The 21,782-nt window shown below is 44.8% G+C and overlaps 1 protein-coding gene across 3 annotated transcripts in view; it reads right to left on the bottom strand.

The window, feature by feature from the left end:
* Positions 1 to 21,336, bottom strand: part of RALY (RALY heterogeneous nuclear ribonucleoprotein) — a 93,096-nt gene extending 71,760 nt beyond the window's left edge. Inside the window, exon 1 of one of the 3 annotated variants that reach the window (XM_028157923.2) lies at positions 21,056 to 21,336. The gene's annotated coding sequence lies outside the window, so the exon portion shown is untranslated. The remainder of the gene's footprint in view (positions 1 to 21,055) is intronic. The other 2 variants (XM_054723957.1, XM_008149720.3) reach the window with 2 other exon arrangements.
* Positions 21,337 to 21,782: the final 446 nt, after the last annotated feature.

The following is a 21,782-nucleotide window of genomic DNA, read 5'->3' as shown; positions in this document are numbered from 1 at the left end:
GAGTTTTTTCATGGCTAGAGTATCAGAATGAAACTGCCGGGCTATCTAATGGGTAGCATGCTTTTTGAGAAGAAATCTGTGGATAGTGGAAGTGTTCCTGTTAATGAAGTTTTAAAGGCTGTACCAAACCTCTGATATGAAATATGGAAAAGGATGAAAAGCATCAGAGAAGCATCTAGTAGAAACATGGGAGCATATTGAGGCTCAGACTACAATATCTTCTTGGTATCAGAAACAAGCTTATCACAGTGTTTTTTTCCTGCTGACCTACACTGACATACCAATGATGTTAAGTGGCATTTTCTTCTCAGTTTTTAATTTCTTAAAGAAAATATACTCCATTTCTACACCTATAATATTAAATAGTGATTTTTTTTTACAAGCCTCAACATTTTATGGAGATGACATTTCTTTCAGAAATTATTGTAAAATCAGGAAACAAGATCTATAAGCTGAGAACTCAGGACAGCTGATCAGCTTTACCTGTAGTGCTTTGTCTTTAAACAGAGTATGTGGCAGTACATTACTTCAGATGTGTATGTAAGACTGTTTCCTAAACAGGTGTATGAAAGGAGCAGAAATAAATAATTTTTATAATTAATAAACAAAATATAATTCCTGTAAATCTCCAAAGCACTTTTTCATATTTCATCTGTAGCATTTAACATTCAACTTTATATGGTGGCTACTGTCATTCATTCTGCCAGGCCTATTACAGAGACACAAGGAAAACAGGGGTAAGAAGCACACACACTGTCCCCTGGCTCATATGGTCTCTATACCAGTGATTTTCAACCTTTTTCATCTCATGTCACATGTAAACTAATTACTAAAATTCTGCGGCACATTTTTTGCCAATCTGACCAAAAAATGGGTATAGTTTTTATCAATTCACACTGAATGACTACTGTTGTGTTGGATGTCATTTTTTAAATTTGATAATCTAAGGGAAAAGAGGTTGATGCCGCCCTGACTAAACAGTCAGGTACTGAATGTTTTAAAAATTCTTGCAGCACACTGGTTGAAAATTGCTGTTCTATACTATAAATAACAGCAGTTTTGGGTGTGATAGAACTCCAGAATACAACCATAAAAGTAGAAGCAAAATACAAAGATCAAAATTAATTCTGGCCCTAGCTTGTTTGGCTCAGTGGATAGAGCGTCGGCCTGCAGACTGATAGGTCCCAGGTTCGATTCTGGCCAAGGGCACATGCCTGGGTTGCGGGCTCAATCCCCAGTAGGGGGGTGTGCAGGAGGCAGAAGATCAATGATTCTCTCTATCATTGATGTTTCTATCTCTCTATCCCTCTCCCTTCCTCTCTAAAATCAATAAAAATATATTTTTAAAAAATTAATTCTGCTTATAGAGCAATCAGGGAAAGCTTTATTGAGGAGGTAGCAATTGAAATGTATGAAAGATGAGGAGGAGTTTGTCACATAAAGAGGAAAGGGAGTTGCCCAGCCAGTGTGACTCAGTGGTTAAGCATTGACCCATGAACCAAGAGGTCATGAGTTCCATTCTGGTCAGGGCACATGCCTGGGTTTTGTGCTCAATCCCCAGTAGGGGGCATGCAGGAAGCAGCCAAGCAATGTTTCTCTTTCATCAATGTTTCTATCTCTCTATCCCTCTCCCTTCCTCTCTCTCTAAAAATCAATAAAAACATTTTTTTTAAAAAAAGGAAAGGGAGTTACTAGAACTTTCTACTTTCTACTCAAAGGGAATTGTTAAAACAAAGTCATTCCACTGAGCAGGAGCACAAGGAAACAGTGGGTGTTAAGCACCAGGCAGCTGACAGAAGGCAGCAAATCAGGTGGCACCAGACTGTATGAGTCCTGTAACCAAGTCCAGAATTGAGATTTTATCCTTTCCAACCTGGGGTGAGGGTAAAGAAGCAGCAATTTAAAGACATCTAATCTTCCTTATTTAGTTGCCCTACTTAGAGCAAGTCTCCTCAAAAAATGTAGAAAACATGTCCAATCCCAGATTGCACCTATTGCACTGGCGTTATAAGAATTTCACAGTAAGGAGAAGGGCAACAGTGAGAGAAAAACAAAAGATAAAGGATGGAGGAGGGGTTGATGCAGAAGGGAAGGGTAGTAGGGCTCAAGGAGGAAAAAGCTGGAGGGGAGGAAACAGAAGAGGGGAAGATGCAAGGAAGACACAAGGTGGGACAGATCTAGCTTGGCACTGAAGCTCCTTTGCTTAGCTGTCTTCTACATCTTTCTAGGTAGAAAAAATAAGGTGAATCTGACGCTAGTGACAGAAATAGACCTTTTGCACCAAGATGAGGCTGAGCATGCTACTAACTGCTACCTCTACCCTCCCTTTGCTCACAATGATGGGACTGTATCAAGAAGTAAAGTTCTCCATCCCAAAGTATGCCAGGGAAGCCCCTTACCCCATACCGTAGGAGCATGTGAGATAGGAGTACCAAAGGTATGGAGTTTAAAGTGGGGCTGGGGTCATAGAGAACAACTCTACTTCCTTCTCTGGACCTTAGTTCATCTTCAAAACAAGGGGAGTAAATGAGAAGCTCTCTAAGGGCTGAGATAGCCTGTGAGTTCAGTAGATGCTTCCTACAGCTGGTGATGTTTAATGTGGGAATTATCCTAACTTTTCAACTCTTAACTTCACTCTTTCCACTCCGAGCTATATGGCCAGTCTAAAGCTAGAGAGGAGCCAGACCCAGAATGGCAGCTATCCCTGACACCATCATCCATTTGGCCCTGTTCAAAGTCTAGTTCCTGCCCTGACTGTTTATTTCATAGGTCATGAACAGATGCTCAGGCCCAAAGATGTGTTTTGTCTGACTCACACAAGTTTATTTAAAAACCTCTTAAGGCCCTAGCTGGTTTGGCTCGGTGGCTCAGTGAATAGAGCATTGGCCTTCGGACTGAAGGGTCACAGGTTTGATTTCAGTCAAGGGCACATGCCCTGGTTGTGGGCTCAATCCCCAGTGGGGGATGTGCAGGAGACAGCCAGTCAATGATTCTCTCTCATCATTGATGTTTCTCTCTCTCTCCCTCTCCCTTTCTCTCTGAAACCAATAAAAATATATTTAAAATAATAATAATAAAAACCATTAAGCCCTAGCTGGTTTTGCCTCAGTGGTTGGAATGTTAGCCTGAAGACCGAAGGGGTCACAGGTTCGATTCCTCAAGGGCATGTACCTCGGTTGCAGGTTCCCCAGCCTGGGTAAGGGTGAGCGGGGAGGCAACCAATCAATGTGTCTCTCTCACATCAATGTTTCTCTCTCCCCCACCTCCCTCACTTCCCTTCTCTCTAAAAATCAATGGAAAAAATATCCCTGGGTGAAGATTAAAAATAAATAATAAATAACCCTTAAGTTAACTGCCAACATTTAAAATCAGATCTCATTTTTAAACTTCTAGCTTCTCTTAAAAATATCAGCGATCTGGCAACACTAGACCCTCTGTAGTAAAGGTCAAAGGGCCTACTATAATCCTGTAATTTATTTGATGCTTTCTCATTTTATTAATAAAAGTTCATGCTAACATTATCCATTCCGTAACATGATAATAAGAGTAAATTTTTAAATTATTAGTTATAATATTTAAACCAATCCAACTTCAAAAAATCTGAGTACACTGACACTTTAGGAAGATATGTTTTATCTTGTGACTTCATGTATCATATGATATGCAGCCATGTATCCCAGTTTTAGAAACTCCAACAGTTTATCTATTCACTCAAAAAAATACTTAGGTCCTATGGTAGGCACTAGGGTAACATTAATTAACAGGACAAACATGGTTCCTCCGTGGAGCTTATGGTCCAGTGGGCTATAATAGAAAGAAGCCGTATAGAAGAGGAAGCACAAAGAAACACTAAACTGAGGATCTTGAATTTATTTCACAACATAGTGACCCCTTAAGCAAGTTGTTTAACCTCTCTGGACCTCTGTTTCCTTGTCTGCAAAAAGGAAAAGACTTAATTAGACAGTTGCTCCAAAACAGTCCTTTCCAGTACAACATTCTACTAGCATCACAAGAACTTAGCCCAATATCGTTTTTTGAGTTCCTAATACTTATTAGTTTCCTCCTTTTATCTGGGAAATAATGATCAGTTGTCATGAAAATTACCATGGTGCTCCACATTCTGTATGACGATATTACAGTAATTAAAAGAAGCCAAATGGAACAGGCAGCAAAAAAGAGTTGGTTACTTACTCAGAAAGTCACCTACTTTCAACAAATAGGAGCTGCTGTTCATTTAAGCAGGGGACGGGGAATGGGGGGCGGGGGTAAAAAGACTAGGTACAGCCTCATAAGTAAAACAGTTTTGATTTGTATTATATGTCATGATTTCTTCCATGAGGCATCAGAACCACTTCCCCCACCCCCTTTGTGGGTGTTACAGGCTGCTAAAAACTGCCAATTTTACAAAGCCAAGGTTCACTGAGCCTTGACTAGTTTGCTGTCCTTGTGAAGTTCTAAAACAAGCCAGAAAGACTTACTAGCCAACAGGTGCACCAAAAGTTCATAGTAAAATGAAGATAATTCATCTAATCCCAGGAGACTAAGAGCACTACATTGTAACTGGGTAAAGTCCCTGCATTTTACCAAGTTCCATTTAGAGCCCTCCCCCCACTCCATCCCAACCAAGCAGGTAGCAAAACTTAGTACAGCTGACCAAGTGTTTCAAAGAAAAAAGTGCTAGCCTGATGATAAATGGCAAACGGTACTGGGCGTGGATAGCAAAGAGGCAATAGGAAATGTTGTGGACTTGGATAAACTTGAGAACACATGTTGCTCATTGCATCTTGGTGTGTTTAATGTTTCTCTATCCTCTGTATTTCCTGAAAATTGGTGGCTGCCAGTTTGCAACCTCTGATCTAGAGGGTAAGATCCTCTGAAAAGATCTGGAACTGAAAGGATTTAGGAGTCCCCTAAGGACTCTAACTTTGGTTAGAGGAGCTGCTTTTCCAAGGAGCTATCCAGGGTCCTATATCATTTGGATCCTGAACTTTAGGAACCATGATTCCACAGTTGCCTTCTCTGTCAAAATATTTTTTTAGAAAAAGAGAGATATAAGAAGACATTTATTATATGCAAAGCACTATAGGGATACAAATGCCTGAACCTTCTCTTGACTTTTGACTTTAGTAATTGTATGTCAGCCTACATCCCAGTGCCACCTGCCTGTCACCCAAATTACTATAGACCCAAAACACTTCTCTGCTTGACTTCACTCCTATATACCATATTCATTTTAATGTCTTGGCTAGCCAGCGAGATAAAGGTTCAGCAGCTTGGTTTCCCTCCAAAAGGGATACAATTAAACTCTTCTCCCTGGACTCCACAACTAAAAGTTCCTTTTCTTTACAAAAGAGCATATATAATTGCCCCATTACAGTCAGATGTCCTTAGGAGTGAACAGTACAATGATAAACCTATGCTTTCCCCTGAATCAAGATGGCATTCCCCATGCTTCACTCCATCATTATACTATCATCTCCAGATTCCCTCAGCATTTCCATAAAATCAGTAACACCTTTGCCAAACAGAAAACTTATTGCCCTTGAAATATTAACTCAGTCCAAGGAGAAAAGGTTTATTGCTGGGAAAACTTTGTTTTTTATTTACCAGGTCCTCTCCTATGAGCAGGGAGAACACAACAAAAACAGTTTTTAGGAAGAGGTGCCTGGTTGCAGTGAGTAGAATGGCATAAAAGAAATCAAGACAGGATGCAAGGAGGCTAGTAGGGAAGCCTGTATGGGAAAATTAATGGTCTTATGTCTCATTATGACCAATAGGGGCTCCATGTCTGAAACCAGGTATGATCCCTATCTGACTAAATGCTCCTTGAAGACAGTCTTATGCATATGAGTATCAGTACCATTACATCGTAGGCACTCAAATGGTCAGACACATAGAATACTACTCCTGTAAGAACTCTCAGTGTACATATCATAAAAACTAAGGCCCAGCAAACTTAAAATGATTTGCCCAAGCTCACAGAACAGGTGAGTGGTGAAAAGGAAAAACCAAAGGCTTTGGAGATAAGATCTGTGTTGAAATCCAAGATTGCTATGAGGCCTTAGGCAAGTCATCCAACCTTTCTCAGTCTATTTTCTCAACTGCAAAATACAAATAATACCTATTTTTGTTGGGTTTCCATGAGAATTAGAAGATACTGACCTGTAGCTACAACCACCAATTTTCAGGAAATACAGAGGATAGAGAAACATTAAACACACCAAGATGCAATGAGCAAAATTCAGAACATGGAAAACTCTAGAGGAAAAATGACCAGTTTCTTCAATAAATAAAAGGAAAAAAATAAACTTATAAATTAAAATAGATTTAAAAGCTCTAACAACCAATTACATGTGTAAAGCTTACATGAATCCTAACCAAACAAACTATAAAAATAAGAGTGTGACATTTATGAGACAAATAGAAATTTGAATACAATCTGAATGTTGATGGTATTATGGAATTGTTAAATTTCATAAGGTATGTTCATGGCATTGTGGTTATGTTTTTTAGTCATCTTTTAGAAATATAGTAGGAAATATCCTATATAATAAAAGGCTAATATGCAAATTGACCGAATGGCAGAACAACTGAACTGGTCGCTATGATGAGCACTGACCAGCAGGGGGCAGACACTCAATGCAGGAGCGCCACTAAGCCAGAAGCCGGCTCACAGGTGGCGAGCGCAGGCTCCCGCCTCCACGGCAGCGCCAAAGATGTCCTACTGACGGCTCCCAGACTGTGAGAGGGCACAGGCCGGGCTGAGGGAGAGGCTTAGTGCACCAGACCTCTAGTTTAAAGGTAAAGTGATGGCTGAGATTTTCTTCAGAGCACAGGATGAGAAGAAGATCAGGGTATAAATGAAGTAAGTTTGTGAACTTATAACTGTTGAACCTGAGTGATGCTTCAGGTTCTGCCTACTTTACATATGTTTGAAATTTTCCCTATTAAAAATAAAGAAGAATTGGTTAGGTTCAAATCCTAGCAATTCCATTTACTAGCAGTGTGACTATGGGCATATTTCTTAACTTCCTTATTTCTTAGTTCCCTATCTATATGGTAAGGATCAACAGAATCTAATTCTTAGGGTTGAGGTGAGAATAAATATAAAGATTTATATAATATATAAGAGTTTTATATATAAACTAGAGGCCCGGTGCACAAAATTTGTGCATGGGAGGTGCGGGGGGAGGGTGTCCCTCAGCCTGGCCTGCAACGACACCAGCATCCCTCACCCCAGCATCTAGCCAGAGGCTCCTCCCCTCCCTCCGCACAGCCTCTGGGAGATGCTTGTCTTGGGGCCTCCTCAGGGCCCCGGCCCACGATGCCCGGTGGCTCGGGTACTCGGGGGCTTGGGCTCCCAGGTCCCGCTTCCCCGTTAGCATGGTGCGCATCAGCTGCCGTGGGAGCCGCGCCTCAGGAGTCGCTCCCTTGGACCGTACTACTTGCAAGCGCGGGGGGCGGGGGTGGCCGTGGCAGCAGCAACTTGATGTCTGTAGCACACCCACTGGCCCCCTCTCCCTGCTGCAGTGCCATGCTGGCCGCATCCGCACTGCGGGCAGGGGGCTTCCAGTCTGCAACTGGGGCTGTCGGGCTGCGACTGGGGGCTGCAGGTGGAGGACCCGGCACCCATAGGGCTCCGTCAGGGTCAGGAACTGGGAAGATCCATTTTTCTGGGTCTTCCCCTCCCAGCGTCGCTCGCCCCGGCCTCAGGCCAGAGGCCCCTTCCCTCCCTCCTCGCAGCTGGGGCACAGACGCTGGGCTCGCTTCGCTGGGGACAACATGAGCTCAGCGTCCCGCACCCAGTCCTCTGGCCAGAGGCCCCTCCCCTCCCTCCACGACAAGGAGCGGGCACTGGGCTCGCGTTGCCGGGGCACCACCGCCAGCGTCTGCCCTTGCCGCTATGGGCGCCGACACTTTGTTGCGGAGTGACGGTTAATTTGCATATTATTTTTATTAGATAGGATATACTTACAAATTTATAGACATAATATATTTTATATAAAATGTATATATAATATAGTAACCTTCAGTATGAATCAGCTCTATTAGTATGAACACAAGGTACTAACTATGCTATCTTGACAGAGTAGGCACTCAATTCATGGTAGCTATCCTATATAATAATCTACACTAATAAAATAGAAATATGTAAATTGACCATACCTCCACCATGCCCACCAGCCAATCAGGGGGGAATATGCAAATTAGCAGGACAAAGATGGCAGTGGCCCCATCCCCCAGCCACTCCAGGCGCAGAGCAGCTGGTGGGGCAGGACACCTGCTATGAGGGGGAAGGCGGGGGGCGGAGGGAGCTACAGGAGTGGTGCTCCGGCCAGAGCGAAGGCGGAAGGCAGCGGCCAGAGCCAAGGCCTGGGTCCTGGGTGCTGGAGGAAAACCGGTGCCGGCAGCCAGGTGAAGGAAGGCCTATGGCACAAATCTTCGTGTAACGGGCCTCTAGTCCTATATAATAAAAGGCTAACATGCAAATTATCCCCTCGGGAGTTCCACCGACTGGGAGTTTGACTGCTCACTATGATGTGTGCTGACCACCAGGGGGAGGCACAGAATGAAGGAAGGCCCTGGCCGGCAGCCGGCAGCCAGGGGAAGGAAGGGCCCAATCGGCCCTGATCGCCGGCAAGGCCTAGGGACCATGCACAAATTTCGTGCACCAGGCCTCTAGTTATTAATATGAAAGGCAAAGTTAGGTGTAGAACCTAGGACACATTTTTTTATATATATATATTTTTTATTGATTTTCCACAGAGAGGAAGGGAGAGGGATAGAGAGCTAGAAACATCGATGAGAGAGAAACATCGACCAGCTGCCTCCTGCACACCCCCCACTGGGGATGTGCCCGCAACCAATGTACATGCCCTTGACCGGAATCGAACCTGGGACCTTTCAGTCCGCAGACCGACGCTCTATCCACTGAGCCAAACCGGTTTCGGCCTAGGACACATTTTTAATCAAGTACTTGACTAGTGTCCTCAACAGAAAACCTAGATATCCTCTGGTGAATGGCAGCTCTAACACCGCCGCGCCCCCCCCCCACCCCCCCGCAACACACACACACACACACACACACACACACACACACACACACCCCTGCTGGTCTTTCCTAACAAATACCCCAGGATCAGGATCAGGAGCTGACTAATGTTTAACATGAAAGTGACACTCTCTGGGAGCAGACAGGGCCACCTTATTTCCCCCAACCAGGTAATTTAAGGTACATTTTCTAATATTTGCTGACAGAACAAAGGAGTAAGGCTCTAAGACATGATCAATATTCATGCCAGCCTTCAAAATGATTTGGTAAAACTACAGAAAATAAACATCCTGCTAGAGTCCACCTGGCAGGGTAAAAGCTGACAAAGAAATGGCAATTTTTCCCTGAGCAAATACACATGTAATAGATGAGCTCTGAAAGACTAAGCTCTTTAGGTCTTGGCATTTCCTCCCTCCCCTTTCATTTTAAAAGAAGACAAACTCTCTTTTGACACTCTTCAAGTATGACTATTTCCTGGATTAATTTCTTCCCCGAAATGATGTAATTATAGGCAAACTTATTCTCAAATTCTATCCAGTTTAAATACAAATTGGCTTGAGAACAGTATGACCTTTTCCACCTGACCCAAGAGGCTATGAGAAGGCATCACCCACCCCTAAAGTATGGGTCACATACACTCCCCTGCTCATTAGCAGGAATATATCATCTAGTCACTCATTTGTGTGTGGTTGGTTTTTTTTTAATTGATTTTTTACAGAGAGGAAGAGAGAGGGATAGAGAGCTGGAAACATCGATCAGCTGCCTCTTGCACACCCCCTACTGGGGATGTGCCCGCAACCAAGGTACATGCCCTTGACTGGAATCGAACCTGGGACCCTTGAGTCCGCAGGCCGATGCTCTATCCACTGAGCCAAACCGGTTTCGGCTCATTTGTGTTTTTGCTCAGCTGTTCCCATTGCACAGAATGTCCTCTCTCCATCTCTGCAATCTAAATCTCCTGTATACATACCTTCTGGGGGAAAGGGAAGGTAGAAGAGAAGCACAGAAACTAAGAAAAGATATCTGGGTATTGCTTCTGGGTAGTCCAGAAGATATAGTCCAGACACAGAAATATTGGTGTTTCATAATTTATAAGCACAAGTCCAGGCAGAATATTAGAAATTTGAATGGCCTGGATAATATACAGTCACTATGCTAATCCTTCAAAGTCCAGCTCAAATACTCCTCCATAAATGTTCCCTGGGCACCATATCCCAAAAAATGAAACAATCCCTCCCTCTCTGAACTCGCCAATCACTTTACTCCTTTATTGTACTGCTACCTGAGAATTCATATTATGGTTCTTTAAAATCACTTCTATAACTATACACTAACCAGAACGGCTTAAAATGAAAAAAAGACAGACAATGCTAAGTGTTGACAAGGACATGGAGCAACAGGAATTCTCTTACACACAGCTGATAAGAGTGTAATCTAGTATGCCTTTGCAAATAACTACTAACGCTGAACATACACCTAACTACCCTATCACTGAGTATGAGGTCGGAGAACACTCACTCACTGTTCCTCCAAAACAGTTTGCCTACAGACTTTTGCTCCAACACTGCCATGTCTAAATACTCCCATCATTCTTTCTTTCAGTCCTAGAGGCTGGTTCAGACCACTCTTCACATCACTCCAGCCCAGAAAGCTCTCCTATGGAAAACTCTGCCATTTACCTATTACCTTTGACAAATGACTCATGGATTCTTCACATATAAATTACATCATCTGATTTTAGAATATAGTTTTAGTAACCTAATTAACTTGCTCCTCACAATAACATTGTGCAAGATACAGACTATTAGCCCCATTTTATAGATGAGAAAATCCAGTTTACTTGGCCAAATTAGTTCCAGGGAACAAGAGTTGACCTTAGGCCGAAACCGGTTTGGCTCAGTGGATAGAGCGTCGGCCTGCGGACTGAAGGGTCCCGGGTTTGATTCCGGTCAAGGGCATGTACCTTGGTTGCGGGCACATCCCCAGTAGGGGGTGTGCAAGAGGCAGCTGATCGATGTTTCTCTCTCATCGATGTTTCTAACTCTCTATCCCTCTCCCTTCCTCTCTGTAAAAAATCAATAAAATATATTTAAAAAAAAAAAAAAAAGAGTAGACCTTAGGCTTCTGAACCAAGCCCTCTACACCAAATGCCTTACTGTGAGCCACATCTTCATGGTTATCTAATCTCCTCAAAGTCCATAGGTTCCCTGAAGGTATGAGTAGACATTTACTAGCATATCCTTCAGAGCACAGAGGAAGGCACTCAGTGGGCTCCATACAGTTTGGCCAATTTATTTCAATCTTATCCACAACCTTTGAGGATGAACAGCATTATTTCCTTTTTTTTCTAGACCTCACAGACAATGCTAAATTGTTGGAAGAAAGCATGAACACAACACAGCATTCCAAATTAACATTTCTTTTTGAGGGTAGACAAGGGAAGAAAAAGAACCTTTAAAGATTAGGGTAAGCTCAAGGGTCCCTCAACTTCCTAGGGCTCCATGCTGTGACGTATTCAAAGAAGGCTAGCAAAGACCATAGGAATGGGCTTCAAGAACCACAATTTAGCCCTAGCCGGTTTGGCTCAGTAGACAGACCTTTGGGCTGCGAAGTGAAGGGTCCTGGATTTGATTCCAGTCAAGGGCACATGACCCGGTTGTGGGCTTGATCCCCACCCAGTAGGGGGCATGCAGGAGGCAGCCAATCAATGATTCTCTCTCATCATTGATGTTTCTCTCTCTCCCACTCTGAAATCAATAAAAATATATTTTTAAAAAACAAAAAAAGAACCACAATGTAGTCCTGGCTGGTGTGCTCAGTGGTAATACTGTCAGCCCAAGGACGGAAGAGTCTCAGGTTCGATTCCCAGGCAAGGAAATGTACCTGGGTTGCAGGTTTGATCCCGGGCCCTGGCAGGGTGCGTGCGGGAAGCAACCAATTGATGTATCTCTTTCACATCTCTCTCTCTCTCTCTCTCTCTCTCTCTCTCTCTCTCTCTCTCTCTCTCTCTCATACAAATAAATAGGAAATATCCGGGGGGGGGGGGGATTAACAACAACAACAAAAATTTAAGAACCACAATTTAATCATAATTGATAAGTCACAAATTGATCAAATGCCAGAAACTATACCTCATATAATTCCACGTGTAAGTAAAATAGTTATTTTATTTTTAAACTGAAATATAATAAAAGTTATAAAACTTAAAATGATTCCATTGAAATTTAATTTTCTTCATTCCTAAATAAAAAGCTAGATAACATTAAATATTTCTGTAATTCAGCCAGAGAACTGATATGAGAATAGTGAAAGCACTAGGCGAATGTTTGAACATCCAAACCTGAATGTTGTCCCCTACCCTAACATTCTTGACTTTACACACTGGATGTTGGACACCTCAGCAAGAGGATGCTAGTAAATATCTAGAAAACAGGCAGAAGGAAGAGGGGAAGGGAAAGCCAAAAATAAATCTAAACAATGAAGTCAGAATTCAAACAGGTCTCCTTGCATAGTCATATATCCATCAATTTTGCTATTTCCAGCCTAAACCTTCAACCCAAATATCTGAGCCAGGGCAGCAGGGTTAAGAAGCAGCTTGGATCTCTTGGACTTATCTGTCTATCTCTCAAGACTAAAAATAATTTGTGGGAAGCAATCATATCTTGCTTAGTTTTTATGTTCTCCCTAAGGAGAACACATAGTAGGTACTCCAAATTCCTGGGATAAATGGTTAAGCTTAGGAATGAAAAGCAGTTGGACTTCTAAGCATAATCATGTTATAACAGCTAGGCAACCTACTTAGCATGATAACTCTACCTAAAACCCTAATTTTAGTAATTGATGTGAAAATCAATTTAGGGTGAGTCTTTAAGGTCTGAAAAAAAGATATTCTTGTGTTCAACTGATTAAGGCACAGCTATCATTATTGTACTGATTGTACCGTTCCTCAGTGCCAGCTTATAGCTATCTGCAAGAACAAAGTCCCAAAGCTTTAAAATGGTCTATGAAAGCAGGGAACAACATTTGATTTCTCAGTGCAACATGATCATACCTTCCAGAAAAAAAACGCAGACCTAGAGAAACAATGAGTTATGAAAATTATACTTTTAAATCTACTGCTGAGCTTGCTTTCTCACTAACACAAAGAATTACAAAGCAAACTAAACAAATTAACAAACATCATGCAAACAGTACCTTTAACTAGGCTTAGTAAAATTCTTATTAATAAAACAAATAAACAGGAGACAAATACCAGATAAATGCCTCTAGTATGAAGGAAACCTAGCCAATAACATTAAGTTTCTAAACCTGGCCTTTAAAAGAGGATACTTAAATAAAGCAATGATTCTTACCTTGACAAACAGAACTAGTATTCAGTCTCTACAGATGGCATTTCAAGGGCCAGGTAAGCTCATTTAGAGATATCTACCTCATAAAGCTAAAACTCCAAGGAAATGCAAATTTCTGGTCTAGTGTTTTTCCAGTCCTGGTACTGTTTGTGAATCTCTATTAGTGTTTTTTTACTTTCTCTTTATTATCTGATTTTAAACAGTTTGCTACATATTTAAATGTTTGTGTGTTTTTTTAGTCTTGGACTCCAAGTTCGTCCCATGGGACAACAGCTCCAAGTTTATAATGGAACTCAGCAGACAATTTGATAAATTCATCTCACAAGCAATTTTTCAGCAATCTGTTCATTCTAAAAAGCAATATCCATCAGCTGATATAGTAAAAGGTATCTGTGAACCCAGAATTTAACCCTCTGGGTATTCTCAATGCTCTAGCAAAGCCCTTTCTCCTTCCAGTGATGAATTCTTAAGCCACTTCCATAAAACCAAAAATTTAGACTGTTAAGAGGTAAAAATGTCATTCAAAATTATCTAGTCCAACCTCCTTGTTTTACAGACAGGAAGACTGAGATCCTAGAGAGTATTAGGTAATTACAATTAATGTGAGTTTGGCAAGCATCAAAAGCCCACTGAATGCTACTTCCCCCAGTGGAACTGCACTGGCATATTGGGAGGATGGCCAGATTTGCACCTTGGTCAGTGAAGCACTCCACATACATGTGTCTGAGCCTCAGAAAATCTGAGTAGTCAACCACAAACTCTCTACCCCTGTCCCAGCATAGAGAACAGGGTGCAGTGGGCAGCCTAGATGGCTCTCTGGGGATGCAGACTAGGGAGAATATCCCATCCTGCTTACCCTCCTTTCAGGAGATACAGCACATTTATTCACAAGAAGGCCATTATGAAGTGACAGAAAGATACTAAAACTCAGGAGGAAAAGGAAGGGCTATCAAAACCAGTCAGAAAAGATAACAATGACACTTGGCAGATGCCTGACTCTATTCTTCACTTGAGTGAGGAGGGGAACGTGACTAGAGAGAAACCGCCAATCCTTTTCCATCCCCAGCCTCCGCCTTTTGGGCAGATACAGAATTTCAGGACCTCCCAGATTGTTTTATGAGGAAACAGGCCAAAGAAGAGAGGGGGCTTTGCCAAGCCCACACACTGAGTTAGTAGCAGGGACCAGATCAAATGATCCATAGGCTCATGGCTAAGCTCACCATTTATCTCACTGCCCCTTTCTCTAGTCCTAAGAGTCTATGAGCTATACCACATCACAGATCTGAAACTTTCCTTACAGTAGACAGTGGGCAGTTGCAGGACAGCATCCTAACATTACTGCTGTCATCATCTCCCTTCCAGTCGTACATTTTATACATGAATCTAAAGTTGAATAAAACTAGGCTTTTATAGACACTCATTTGAAAACCCTTCTATCTCCACCTTTACCCGCCTCTTCCCCCCCCCCCCACCATAGCCTAAGAAAAAAAGAGGAAAAAGGAAGGAAAGAGCAAAGAGAAGGGGAGGGGAGTGAGAGAGAAGGAGAAAAAAATTCCTCCCCAACAGATATTTTGTATAAATCATCATCTAGAATCATAAAATGTTATTGCTAGAGGGGACCCTTGAAGTCATCTTAATTCTTTTCTATCATTATTCATATGAATAAGCCTGGATCTTTGCCACCTGACGAAAAGACTGGAGCATAGAGCAGGACTTCCTGACTCCTGTCCCTAATGAAATCCCTTAGTCCTTCCCCATCCTGTCCCATCCTGCCCTGCCCACCCCACTCTCTCCCACCACCACTGTATCTAAGCTACTGAACCCTGCTGCCCTTCTGAATGTGAGATCCTCAAAACACCAGTAAAGCTATGTTTTACTGGTCTTTGTTTCCCCAGTGCCTAGCAGACAGTAAACAGAGTTGACTTAGAGAGGTACACACTAGTACATGGAGAACAGTGCCAAAGGAAACTGTCGAGAAAACGTAAGGTTTCCTTGGCTTAACCATAGCAGTCTTCAGAGCTGTGCAGGGCCTGGATGTCTAGGATCCAATATTTCCATTCTTCCAAAACTAGTGTTTACATCCAGTTTATCCAGGGATAGTTATCCAGTAGTTACCAGATTTGCTGCCTCACTTCTGCTCTCCTGGCCATCCCCACAAAGAACTAGGATCAGCAGTAAGAAGACCCTGCATGAGAAACCTCCCCCCTCTCTTACCCCTGCATGAGAAACCTCCCCCTTCTCCTGTGTCCTCACCTCAATAAATAGCATTCCCATATAGATGATGTCACCAAGTAAAAACCTAGAAGTCATCCTTGATCTCTTCCTTACCATCCACACCAACAATCTTTGATTCTCATTGCTCAATTCCATTTTCTTCCTACAACCCTCTCTCCCGCCACCCCCCCCCCCCGCCCCCGCGCCACATACACATCCATTATCTTCATTTGAAACACCATCACCTCTTACTGCAACAGCCTAACTGGTCTCTTTGACTATGGTGCTCTATCCCTCAAATCCACTCCCCAAATAGGTAGCCAAAGTTATCTTTCTAAATGCACTGAGGACCATGGCCCCCCTCACCTTGAAATGAAGTCCAAACTCCTCAACCCAGGCTACAAGGCCCTTTCATAACTTGGCCTCTGCTCTGCCTACCTTGCTAGTCTCATCTCTTGTCACATCCACCCATTCCATGCCTTATGCTCCACCCAGGAATCTTGAGAAACTTATTTAACCCCAGGGTCTATTTCTTCACCTACATAGTAGATACTGTACCTCTCAAGGTATGAGAAGAAATGAGTTAACACGTGTTAAATGCTTAGAATAGTACCTGGTAGATAAAGGGGCCAAAAGTCTCATCTATTGCCTCTACCATCTCTAGACTTGCTATTCCTTCTGCCTAGAACAGTCTTATGTCTCCTCCTTGACTCCCCAAGCTCTTTTCCTGAGGTGTAGGCTTAGCCAGCTTCTCTGAGAAAGCCTTCCCTGACCCTCCGAGGCTGTTAGTTGTCACTCCTCCAAGCTTTCATGGTGCTTGTCCCTGTCACAATACTTTTCACACTGCCTGTTTGCCTGTATGTCTTCCCCACCAGGCTGAGTACACCCAAATCTCTAAGCTTAGCATGCTTAACAATAGTTCAGTAAATGAAAATCTTTCCAAGAATGAGGTGCCCAATGAAAGAGAATCTCAACAGGGAGCCAATCCAAACGTTGCCCAGGTGGCTAGCTGGCCTACATGACTTTAAAGCCCCTGAAATACAAGATGCTATCCAATAAACAAGTCAGAACACTCCGACTTCATTATCACACTTAGGGGTTTGGGCTGCAATATGGAGGAAATGTTGGGCCATCACATTTTTTTAAGGAAAGAGCAACATGCTCAGATCTGTTTATTGCCCTATTACCCATCTCTGGAACACACCCCTTCCCTGCTGGTATCAGGACAAAATTCCAACTACTCATCTCAAACATAAACACCACATCCCAACCCAAGTAAAGGAACAGAAACAGAGAATTGTGAGAGGCTAAATATGGCATTTAACTCCATCTTAACCACCTGTAAACAATGAGGATCCATAAACACCATCTAGAAACCCCCCAAAGCTAATCCCTCTTGTGTGCCTTTATGGAAAGAGGAGAGTGCAAAGAGGGAGCATTTCATCAAGGTAATCCATTTACTTGTCCTGAGTAGTTCTGATCTGAACTGCTGTCATAGCACTGCTATTCATGATCACTGAAGCCCCATGTGCCCAAACCTTATAGTCAGAAAGGCAGATGCAAACAAGGCAAGGGTCCTCTTGCTTCCATTTCAAAGTAGGAGGTCTCTTTGGAAGATACAGAAGGGGTGAGTAGAAATCTCGAAAAACGCTTCAGTAAGAGGGAAATTCACAGAATTCGGGGAAAAGGAAGTTAACCAGACGTACAACTAGGCCTGGGTTCCTGCTCTGGGGCTGCATGCCACATTCTACTGTAAATTCAGACTAGTAATCATTTTGTATTTACAGAGCACCCTGAGGTTAAGGGAAGCACTAAAAGTACCAGCTTTGCCAATCACAAAAGGACAAATATTGTATTATTCTACTTATATGAGGTACCTAGAGCAGTCAAATTCATAAACACAGAAAACAGACTGGTCGTTGCCAGGAGCTGGGGGAAGGGAGGAATAGGGAGTTAGTATTTAATAGGTACAGTTTCAATTGAGGAAGACCAAAAAATTCTAAATGGATGGTGGTGATGGTTGCACTACAATGTAAATGTACTTAATGCACAGAACTATACATTTAAAAATGGTTAAAATGGTAAATTCTATCTTATGTGTATTTTCACAAAATAAAGCATACCAGCTTTAAAGTTATACTAGAGGCCCGTTGCACGAAGATTCGTCCAAGAATAGGCCTTCCTTCCCCTGGCTGCTGGCACTGGTTTTCCTCCGGCACCTGGGACCCAGGCCTTCGCTCAGGCTGGAGCCTTCAATCTTCACTCCAGCCAGAGCGCTGCTCCGCCCCCTACCCTCCCCGTCATAGCAGGCGTCCTGCCCCATGCCTGCATGTGCAAATTAACCTACCATCTTTTTTGGTTGATTTGCAAACTCACTCCTGTTTGGCTGGTGGGCATCACAGAGGTATGGTCAATTTGCATATTTCTCTTTTATTAGTGTAGATTGTCTCTGAGAAAGTCATGTAACCTCTCTAAGCCTGTTTTTTTCTTCTGTAAAACAGGGATAATAATAATATCTAAGTCACACAGTTCCTCTAAGAATTAAACGAAATGTTCCACAGAAAGTCCTTAGTCCAGTGACTGGCAAATGGTAAGTGTTTAATAAATATTAGCTACTATTTCTACTACTCACAACTACTACAATGCGCTTTCACAGACATTTTTCATAGTCCCTACACAACCCTGTGAGAGTTCACAGATAAGGAAATTGAGGCTCAGAAAGCCAAAATGAAAAGCTTAGATGATTTTACATCAAATCCTCTGCCCAGGAGAGGTTTCTGTCCTGTCCTCGCCATTTATTCAGTGATCTAAGTAAGGCAGTGCTCTTAGCTGTAAAAACGCTAACTCCCTCACAGGACTGGATTAGAAATGAAATCAGATAATGGTAACAGAAGAGTATTATAAAGTACTAGACAATAAAATTGGTGACTTATGGGAACTAGCATATCTGTGCACAAAACCTGGTCTCCTTCTAATGCTAAACTTGAGCATGGAGAGTGTCTGAGATTAAACTTCCTTGTGATTTCAATATACTCAGGATTCCTGGTCTTAAGACCTGCATAAGTAATTTAATGCCCTTTCAAAAGGTAGCAAGGGCCCAGCCAGGTGGCTCAGTGGTTGAGTGTAAACCTATGAACCAGGAGGTCACGGTTCACTTCCAGGTCAGGGCACATGCCCAGGTTGCAGGACCAATCCCCAGTGTGGGTTGTGCAGGAGGCAGCTGATCAATGATTCATTCTCATCATTGATGTTTCTATCTCTCTTCCCCTCTCCCTTCCTCTCTGAAATCAGTAGAAATATATTTTTTAAAAATAAAAACGGTAGCAAGGTATGGCAGAAATAAAAATACTACTGGACTGAGAAGAAGAAGACTTGGAATTTTACTTCTGATTCTGTCACTAAGGCAGTCTGTGAATTTATTTATTTGTTTATTTTTTAAGTGCATGTGCCCTGACCAGGATTCAAATAGTGACCTCCTGGTTCATAGGTTGACACGCTCAACAACTAAGCCTCCCGGCAGGGCCTGTCTATGAATTTAGACTTACTTCTCCTTTCCAAGGTTCAGTTAAATGGGAAGGTGGGTGGGGTGGGCAGGCTGAAAAGCTGTACCAGATGACCTGTAAGACCCCTTCCAGGTCCTACACACCACAACTCCTAAATCCAGAATATTGGAAAGGGGTGAGCATAGCAGACCTCCAGACTCCAAAGAACTAATGCAAACATCAAGAGACCCCTCAAGCCGAAACCGGTTTGGCTCAGTGGATAGAGCGTCGGTCTGCGGACTGAAGGGTCCCAGGTTTGATTCCTGTCAAGGGCATGTACATTAGTTGCAGGCACATCCCCAGTGGGGGGTGTGCAGGAGGCAGCTGGTCGATGTTTCTCTCTCATCGATGTTTCTAGCTCTCTGTCCCTCTCCCTTCTCTGTAAAAAATCAATAAAATATATATTTAAAAAAAAAAAAGGAGACCCCCTCAAGACCTGGCCTAGAAACTGCCCTGCCTGATTTTTAGACACTCCCAACACCACCATCAAACACACTGAAAAATTAAAATACTTGCCAAAGTTAATTTTAGTTCGCTTTTACCCCTCTGGGTCTTATCTGAAAATAGAAGAAACAAAACCCTATTTGAAGGCAGGGAGCTGAAGCAGTTGACTTAAGCCACTTCCTGCTCCTCCTCCCCCAACTAGGAATTATACATCTGAACACTATAGAGAACATTCAAGGTTTGGAGGAAAGAACATGCCATAAACGAAAGAGAGGATGGACCTCACTGTTTATAATGACAAGCTTTCCTTGAGCCAAAACCCCAGGGAACCTCAGTGTGCTTGAGATCTGCAGTCTCCTACATCCATCAACTTCCAATGGGCAATACTAGGGGGAAAATCCATAGTAACGTCCTTTCCCTTGGACCTCCAGGAGCCCCAGAATGGGATTTCATCCATAGTACAGGGACACTGGCCCGGGAATCGGGGAGAAAGGAGCTACGTGTTTAACGGCGTCACCCCAGGGTTCCGTCAAGTGCCCTCTGACAGATGACAGAGGCTCACCCTCATACACAGCAGGTACTAGCACCACGGCTTTACACTTCTGTGGCCGCTAACTGTGATTTGAAGCCAATTCTTGAACCGCTCTGCGCCTTGATTTCTCCTGGTGTATCGGGGATAACCCAGGAAGGCCGCCGTGAGCATTCAATGGAATAAGACTTGTGAAGTTCCTGAGTCAAGTCCATTACATTGTACCTGTTGGTATTAAACACTTCTCTCACATATTACTTTCCCTCCCGGAATCTACAAACACCCTTCGAGGCGACTTTCTATATCTACCCCATTTCACCGAGGGGCAAACTGAGGCTCGGCCGAGAAGGGGGCGGCGTCACGTGCGGAACACAGCCTCAGCTCGAGGGCCCGTGGTTGAACCTCTCCAAGCCCAAGGTGTGTCACGGGCCCGGGACCCGCGTAAGGGGTGGCTGAGGCGGCGCTCGGGCCCGTGCGGAGCGAGGCAGGTCCAGTTTGGCGCGCCGCCGGGAGCCCGCAGACCCGGCCCGAGGCCTCCCCCGCCGGCCTCTAATGCCCCCGCCTCCCCTTGCGGGGCGGGGCGCGAGCACAAAAGACTCCCAACTTCCTAGCGGGCGCGGGCCCACCCCGCCAACTCCGGACCCCGGACTCCGGACCCAGGCCGGGCCCGCGGGCAGGCAGCGGCCAAGGAACGCGGGGCGCCCCGGCCAGGAGCGGGCGCGGATGGGCCGGGCGGCGGGCCCGGGAGGGTAGGAGCTGAGGGAGGGGCCAGGAGTTACTCCGGCTCGCGGGACTCCCAGGATGGCAACAAAAAAAAGAGTTTCTAAAAATAGGCAGCGGCCCGCGCGAAGAAGTGGGCGACCAAAAAGGAACAAGGGACACCCCCCTCGTCACCCCTGAGGAGACGCCCTCGGCTCCCACTCACCCGTGCCGAGGTCTAGAGGCAGCCGCGCGGCGCGGAAGGCGGTGCCGCCGCACTTGGGGGCGGAAGGGAGGGAGAGGGCGGGCCCGGCCGCGGCGTGAGAGCTGAGCACACGCGCGGGAGTCACTCCCGCCGCCGCCGCCCCCTCCGCTCTCCGCTCTGCCCGTCCCGCTCCCGCACCCCTCGCGCGCGCCCAGCCGCACTGACAGCGGCGCGGGCCCCGCAGCCCCGAGCCCTTCCCTCGGCCGGTACCACCGAGGCGCGCGGGGGTAGGGGAGCCCCGAGCGGCTTCCCTCTAGTCCGCCCGCCGGCCGCTCGGGCCCTGGCCCCGGGCTCTCCCTCTCCCCCTCCACTGCCGGCCTCCAGGGAAGGACGAGGCGACACACATTCGGGGAGTCCGCAGCCTCGCGCTGGCACAGCCCGGCTCCCCGGGCGCGGGGCTCTCCGCCGCCTCAGCGAGGCTTTGGAAAGGTCCGGAGCCGCGGCGAGGAGAGGAGGGGGGCGGGGCCGGGGCGGGAACCTGGGGGGGCGGGGCCGGGGCGGGAAGGGCGGCTCGTTCACACCCGCCGAAGGTGGGCTGGGACTGAGAGGGCGACGGCGCCGGGAAAGAGGGGAGCACAAGGCGAGTGTGGGAGACCGCGGAGGCTCTCGCAGAGCGGGAGCCCGGCCGGTGTTTGAAAGGGGGGGCTGTGGGCGGGGCTAAGGGGAGGCGGTGCCCAGAGGAGGAGTC

Source organism: Eptesicus fuscus, chromosome 12 (genome assembly GCF_027574615.1).
Source record: "Eptesicus fuscus isolate TK198812 chromosome 12, DD_ASM_mEF_20220401, whole genome shotgun sequence".
Taxonomy (NCBI): Eukaryota; Metazoa; Chordata; class Mammalia; order Chiroptera; family Vespertilionidae; genus Eptesicus; species Eptesicus fuscus.
This window is presented reverse-complemented; position numbering and strand designations above follow the sequence as displayed.